This window comes from Mastomys coucha, unplaced genomic scaffold (assembly GCF_008632895.1).
Source record: "Mastomys coucha isolate ucsf_1 unplaced genomic scaffold, UCSF_Mcou_1 pScaffold7, whole genome shotgun sequence".
Classification (NCBI taxonomy): Eukaryota; Metazoa; Chordata; class Mammalia; order Rodentia; family Muridae; genus Mastomys; species Mastomys coucha.
The window spans coordinates 3639981-3648173 of NW_022196913.1; positions in this window are offsets into that span (position 1 = coordinate 3639981).

Below are 8193 nucleotides of genomic sequence, written 5' to 3' on the forward strand. Positions count from 1 at the left end.
CTTCCTTCCTTCCTGTGTTCCCTTCTGGCCCTCCCAGGGCTTCACAATAGCTACCAATGCCCCCATGCTGCAGCAGAGAGTACATTTGGCACCAGGGCCATTTTGGGGCCTGGCTTTTTGCCAAGAATATGTGACAAGGAAGATGGGGTGCTGGGGTCTGGAGCATTGGCTCAGTTGGAAAAGTGCCTATTGTATAAGCATGTAAAAAAGCCGGGTGTAGAGGCATGCACTTGTAATCCCAGTAAGAGGGATGGGGGTTGGGGGGATGAAGCAGGCAGGAGGATTCCTGTGCTGCCTGCCTAACCAAGCCTGGTAACAAGCCCCAAGCAAGTTAAAGATGCTGTTTCAAATGACAAGGTGGACAGCTCATGAGAAGCAACCCCTGAAACGTCTGGCTTCCACATGTACACACACACACACACACACACACACACACACACACATGCAAACAGGAAGGAAGGAGGGAGGGAGAGAGGGAAGGGGAGAAGAGGGGGAAGAGAGCAAGGGACATGATTGCTCATGTTTAGGACACCAAGTCTTAATCTCCTGTCACCTGTTCAAAGAGACATTGTAAGTGGCTTCTTGTTCCTGGAATGACAAATGGCCATTTAAAGCCCCGGGCTTCCTGCAGGAATGGGAGTTGTGAGGGTCATGGGTCAGCGGCCCCTCTGTTTTCTTCTCTGCTGTTTATGTCATGCTGATGGACATCTCTGCTTGCTGCCTTTTGTCTTCTGAGCAGTGACTGTTATGGGGAAAGCACGGGATTCCCAAGAAAGTAAGGCCAAGGCCACCCAGGCCAGCTCACAAGCCCGGGTTCTCACCACTGCTTCTCTTTACAGAGTCTCAGAGCCTCACAAGCTGGAGTTCTCACCACTGCTCATCTGTACAGAGTCTCAGGGCCTCACAAGCTGGGGTTCTCACCACTGCTCATCTGTACAGAGTCTCAGGGCCTCACAAGCCGGAGTTCTCACCACTGCTCATCTGTACAGAGTCTCAGGGCCTCACAAGCCGGGGTTCTCACCACTGCTCATCTGTACAGAGTCTCAGGGCCTCACAAGCCGGGGTTCTCACCACTGCTCATCTGTACAGAGTCTCAGAGCCTCACAAGCTGGAGTTCTCACCACTGCTCATCTGTACAGAGTCTCAGGGCCTCACAAGCCAGGTTCTCACCACTGCTCATCTGTACAGAGTCTCAGGGCCTCACAAGCTGGGGTTCTCACCACTGCTTGTCTGTACAGAGTCTCAGGGCCTCACAAGCCGGGGTTCTCACCACTGCTCATCTGTACAGAGTCTCAGGGCCTAACAAGCCAGGTTCTCACCACTGCTTGTCTGTACAGAGTCTCAGGGCCTAACAGCTGGAGTTCTCACCACTGCTTGTCTGTACAGAGTCTCAGGGCCTAACAAGCCAGGTCCTCACCACTGCTCATCTGTACAGAGTCTCAGGGCCTCACAAGCCAGGTTCTCACCACTGCTTGTTTTTACAGAGTTTCAGGGCCTCACAAGCTGGAGTTCTCACCACTGCTTGTCTGTACAGAGTCTCAGGGCCTAACAAGCCGGAGTTCTCACCACTGCTTGTTTTTACAGAGTCTCAGGGCAGACCCACATGGCTCCTAGAAGCAGGTCCTCAGCCAGCCTTCTGGCCAGGCAGGGGCAGGCATCTTACAGGTATAAACTCAGAATACCATCACAGGTGATATCGAATCCTGACTAGTGGTATCTATTCAGCTCTGTATGTATACTCGAGAAAGCGTGGCCTCACATTCCCAAGCTCCACATGAGTGGATTTAGAATGTGAGTACCTAGTCATGGCAATTGGCTTGTGTTTCTTTTTTCTTTTTCTTTTATTGGATATTTTCTTTATTTATATTTCAAATGTTTTCTCCTTTCCAGGTCTCCCCTTCAGAAACCCCCTATCTCACCCTCCCCCCTCTATGAGAGTGCTCCACCACCCACCACTCCTGCCTTCCCACCCTGGCATTCCCCTACGCTGGGGCATTGAACCCCCTCAGGCCCAAGGGCCGTTCCTCCCACTAATGTTCAACAAGGTCATCCTCTGCCACATATGTGGCCAGAGCCATGGGTCCCTCCATGTGTATTCTTTGGTTGATGGTCCAGTCCCCCAGGAGTCTGGGGGTCTGGCCTGTTGACACTGTTGCTCCCTCCATGTGCCTGCAAATCCCTTCTGCTCCTTCAGTCCTTTCTCCAACTCCTCCATCGGGGGCCCCTGAGCTCAGTCCAATGGTTGTCTGTGAGCATCCGCCTCTGTGTTTGTCAGGCTCTGACAGAGTCTCTCATGAGACATGGCTAATGTTTCTAAAAGGCTTTGCATCGCCTGGAAGAGTGTTCCAGGTAGATTATTTCATTAAAATCATCCCTTCAGTGTGAGGTGTCTCCTATGTGCCACTGTGGTTCTGGGTGCTTCCATGCAGCAGTAGACCTGAGACAGCCACCTGTGAAACACAGAACGACCTAGCCACTCAACAGGCTACTGTTTAGCCTAGAAAAAAGAAGATTCTAATACTTGGCCATAATGTGAATGATACTTGAAGATAGGATGTCAAGAGAAATAAACTAATTACAAAAATACAAACACCGGGATTTCACTTACAGGAGGTCCCTGGAGTCTGGAGTGGCAGCCAGGGTCTGGGGAAGGAGGACATAGGAGGCCATTAATGGAGGCAGAGGTTTTGTTTTACAAGGGCCCTGGGAAGGATGCTGATGTTGGCTTCGTGGATGCATGAAAGTGCTCACTGCCCTGCATCACACACTTTAAGGTGGTCAGGACGGAACAGTGTGTGTTACTTGTATTTTAGCATAATTTAAAAGATGGGGCCTGTCAGCATCCTGTCATGAAGGCAAGGAGGAGCTCATGAGATCCCACCCCTTCCTAAGAATGTATTCATCATTAAGGGTTAATGGGGGAAGGAGAAGACACGAGCTCTGATTCAGTTCTCACTTTATTTTGTTTTTGCAATGCTAAGGATCCAAGATCTCAAGCCTAAGCCTTTCTTTAAAGTTTTTTTTCTTTTTTTTATAAGAAGATTCTATTTATATTTATTTTATATATGTTTGCCTGAATTTGTGTCTCTGTGCCATGTGTTCACAGAGGCTCAAAGCAGGTGTCCTAGGACTAGAGTTACAGATGACTGAGAGCCACCATGTGGGTGCTGGGAATTGAACCTGGGTCCTCTGGAAGAAGGACCCAGCCCTAAAATTATTACTATTGCATGTCTACGAAGTTCCTCAGGTAACTAGACAGCTGGGAGTGAGAACCACAGATTCTCAGCTCTGATCACACCCTTGAACCAACTGGGCCGTGGGGCTGCTGACATCCAGGCCATGTCCCTTGGGGTTCTGTGGCCAAAGTTGTAGTGCCTCCTGGAGACAGGGTTTCTAAAAGCTCACAGTACAGCCAGGGCTGAGCTCATGACAGTGACTCTGAGACAGACAGTCAACACACTAAGGCCAGCCATAGTCTCCCCTGGTCACACTCCAAGATAGAGCAGTGTCACGTGACACTGTAAACCAGCTCTTGGAAGTGTTTTGATGTTCATGTCTTTTAAAATCAAAATGAAAAAAAAAAAAACATACTCTTAACCTTTTAGTTTGAAGAAAATGTTGCATGTACTATGTATTTATGTTATACACATAAGTCATACAATGTAATTTTATGGATTTTGGGAGCAAGAAGAGCCCATGGAGGTCTTTGGGTCAGCTCTACTGGGTTCCCTGTCCAGGCCTTTGCAGCCTGAATATGAGAACCACTCACAGCATTAAGTAGGTCAAGGGACAGTAAGAAGCCTGGCTGTGGAGTGGGGGTGGAGAGAGCTCTAGCTGTGAAGTGAGCGAGGGGCGTCTGGAGAGGTCAGGCTGAGAGGTCAGGCTGAGAGGTCAGGCTGAGGAGCAGAAAGGGAAATGGATGAGGGAGCCACCTAGAAGTACTATCCAGGGCATCAATCAGGCAGCCTGTGAGCAGCTTCCTGTTTATGCTGCTGATCTTGGTGAGAGCCTCTGTGTTTGCTATTAGGGGCCTGGGTTTGTTCTCTCTCAACCTGCACTGGCCCCCAGGCTTTCTCACCCTCCCTTCCCTTCACGCCTCCCTTCCCCTCTTTTCCCATCTTCACAAGAGTTGGTTTTTTTTTTTTTTTAAAGAATTTTTATTTGTGTGCGCGTGTGCGTGCCTGTGGAGGTCAGATCAAGTGGAGTTACAGATGGTTCTTAGCTGTCACGTGCGCGGTGGGGAGTGAACCTAGATACTCTGGCTGGGTAGCAAGTGAGGCGTCCTTCCAGCCCTCCGCAGAGCTGTTAGCATCATTAGCTTTCAGAATTTAGTGTGGATAAGAAGGAAACTTCTAGAACTGGCAAATTACCCAACACAAAAAAGAATTAATCCTGACCATAGCTAGTCTTGAATGAGCCAAGTTAAGGAGTTAGGGTGTGGAATGTGAGGAGAAACTAGCTGTATCCAGAGTGATCCAAGAGATGCCCTGGTGACCTGACCCAAATCACTGCCATGATTCAGCAACTCTGTGTGGCTCTTCTGGTCGTATGGGACTGGAGATGGCAGATGACCATGTTTTTGGGATTTTCCCAACCTTCTCTGGTGTAGAAGCACAGAATACACGGGCTAATGTGGTGATTCCCCTTCTCATGGACAGGGCAATTTTTCCGAGAAAGCAGAGAGGATTCTGGCCTTCAGCTCATTTAAAAATAGTTGAAACACAAAACTGGCTAGCTATAGAGTCTCCTGGGATCCCAGAGGGTATGTGACCTCTAATAGAAGGGAGATGCACTCTAAGATTCCGTAGTCAGTGCTTTCCATGAGCTCTGACTGCTATCCAAAAAGCCTGGCCCGAGTGACACCTGCCTCTTTTCAGTGGCCTAGCTAAGAAATCTATATAGGGTGAATGGTAGGAAGGCAGCCTGTGTATGTAACTTGATTCCCAGCGTAGAGAGGCATTCCTTTACATGTCGGGAACATCTTCATACCTGTGTTGGAGGCATGAAAATGAGTGTGTATCATGCTCAAACCTGGTCCCAGGAGGAGTGCTCACAATGCAGGCTGGGTCTCTGTGGGTGGCAGGGCCAGGCGTGGGTGTGGGGTGGGGGGGGTGGGAGGGGGGGGATGGCTGACACTTTCACAGCCCACACACTCTTCTGGGGAGCTTGTGGAGGAGGTGGAGGCCGGCATCTTCAAGCCACAGTTAGAGTGCAACTGGGACTCGGTGCTCCATTAGTAAGGGCTGTTATGTGACCACAGAGGGCACTCCATGCTGGAAGCTCTTCTCAGCCCTACCATCCTCTGAAAGTGGTTCAGGATTTGAGATCTGAAAGGCCACACCACTTCCTTCTGTCAGCAAGCACCCGTGGAAGCGTCGCCAGCCCCAGCATGTCCACCAGCTTGCTCTAGGAATCCCCTGTTCTGTTTCTTGCATGCTGGGATTACAGAGTGGCTGCCACACTCAGGCCACACCCATCCTTCATTTAGGTGGGTGCTGGGGATCCAAGCTCTAGTCCTTGTGCCTTCCTGGTAGGGACTTTACCTTCTAACCATCTCCCGGGGGTTATTCGTCATTCCACCCTGCTTGGCCTAAGCAGCTGTTAACTGGCGGCGTTACCTTTGTGAGTGAGGGGCAGCATGTGGTTCCCATCCACAGGCTCGGGAAGGGTTGTCTTTGCTCGTCTGCCACCCGAACCCACCTGATGGCTAGAATGGCCCCTCCTGATGCTCAGTTTTCGAAAAGTCGTGCTGAAGTGCTGAGGACATTGAGTGGAGCTGCATTTACAGTAGCAGTCCATTCTCCATGACCTCCTGCAAAGCAGTGATGAAGACCTGGCTCTGGACTTGACCCTGAGATAGATCCTGGCTTCTGGGAAAGCTGCAGGTGGCTATCTAGCAAGGTGGTTGCCATTCTAGAGGTGTCTGTGACTCTGTAGGGCAGGCTTAAGTCTCTGAACAAAGCTGTCCTCTCTTGGGGACCAGAAGCCATTGTTTGGGGTCCTCTTCTTCAGCATCTTTCCCAGGAGCTCATCTTCACTTTCATATTTACCACCAGAGCCAGATGGGGCCTGCAGCTGCTTTCTCTCACCCTGCCTCGTGTTCCAGGAGGTGGGTAGGGGTCATGGAGAAAACTAAGGTCCTGGGAAGATTGTTATATTACCAAATGTCTGTAAAGAGCCAGGTCCAGATCTCTAGCCTTTAGTTGAAATCTCAGAGGGGCAGGGCCTCAGGGACTCTGAGTGACTCTGAGTCAGAGGGAATAGACTTTGGGACTGACTTCCTGAGAGGAACCGGTCACTTATATGCACAAACATGTATACATGCTTGATAATATATACACAAGGACACATGTATGTTCACACATATGGGAAAACATACATAGACCCCACCTGTATATACAGTGACTGCAGTAGAGAGGCATGTTAATCTCTGGCTTCCACATACATGCATATGCACATGTAGACACATACACACAAACATACCTACTCGATACACACACACACACACACACACACACACACACACACACACACGCACACACACGCACACGCACACGCACATATGTGCAGTAGAAATTTTAAAGCAATTCAAATAGAGATTTGCTATACTTTGCTATATATTTGGTAGCTGGCCAAAGGAAGAACTGTAGAGTAATCTCATCACCATTTTCGACCTCTAATGGCTGACTGGATTTGAACAGTATTGCAGATGCCTACAAACATCACCCCAAGCACCAGCCAGATCTAATGTGCAGGGATGCAGCGAGATGGCTGAGCATGGCTCGTTGATAGAGCACCTGTCTAGCACACTTGAGGAGCTGTGTGGGATCCCAGCATGCACCTTTCCATAGAGGAAACATTAATGGATCTCAGTGTGTTAGAGGTTTCTTGCCCAAATAGCCCATACTTAAAACAGTCTTTAAACTTACATATCAATTTTCAGGAAATCCAAAGGATGAATCCAAAGAGTGAGAATGATGTTGGTACCAGGAATACGGTCTAAAAACATGATCTTTTGGTGATTATACTAGAACATTTAGAGATGAAATAATATGATGTTTGGGGCACAGGCTGGAGAAATAGGGGGGGACATGGATAAAATAAGACTTGCCATGAGTTCAAAATTATGAAATTTAAGTGGCAGATTTAATAATAGTAATAAAACAAATTAATAGTTTTAATATAATACTATAATACAATACTATAATATACTATAATACAATACTATAATACTACAATAATATAATACTATAATAGTTTTAATATAACACTATTAATACAATTATGATATAATTAATAATAATAATAATAATAATAATAATATTGACTCTGGGTCTTGTTGAATATCCTAGGCTGGCCTTGAATTGACAGTCCTCCTGCCTCAACCTCCTGTCCTCTACAGGATGTTTTTAAGTGTGTATTTAAAATATGTGGTTCAGGCCTATAATCTTAGCTACTCAAGAGTCTGAGGCAGGAGAATGGCAAGTTTATAGTATGTCTGGGCTATAGAGTAAATTCAAGAGCAGCCTAAGCAACTTAGTGAGACAGAGTCTGTCACTCGATGGTTAAGTGTTTGCCTGATGTGGTGGTTTGTATATGCCTGGCCCAGGGAGTGGCATTATTAGAAAGTGTGGCCCTGTTGGAATAGGTGTGGCCTTGTTGGAGTAGGTGTAGCCTTGTTGGAGTGGGTGTGGCCTTGTTGGAGTGGGTGTGGCCTTATTGGAGTGGGTGTGGCCTTGTTGAAGTAGGTGTGGCCTTGTTGGAGTGGGTGTGGCCTTGTTGGAGTAGGTGTGTCACTGTGGGTATGGGCTTTAAGGCCCTCATCCTAGTTAGAAAAAGGACCAATGGAGCTGAGGGGTTTGCAGCCCCTTAGGACGAACAATATGAACTAACTAGTAACCTCAGAGCTCCCAGGATCTCAACCACCAACCAAGGACTGCACATGGAGGGGTCTGATTGTTCTGGCAGCATGTGTATAGTAGAGGATTGCATATTCCATCATCAATGGGGGAGAGGACCTCGGCCCTGTGAAGGTTCTGTGCCCCAGTGTAGAGGAATGCCAGGGCCAATAAGTGGGAGAGGGTGGGGTGGCAGGCATGGGGAGGGAGGAGGCAACAGGGGTTTGTTTTTGTTGTTTTTGTTTGTTTCTTTGTTTTTAGGAGGGGAACTGGGAAAGGAGAAATTTACATGTAA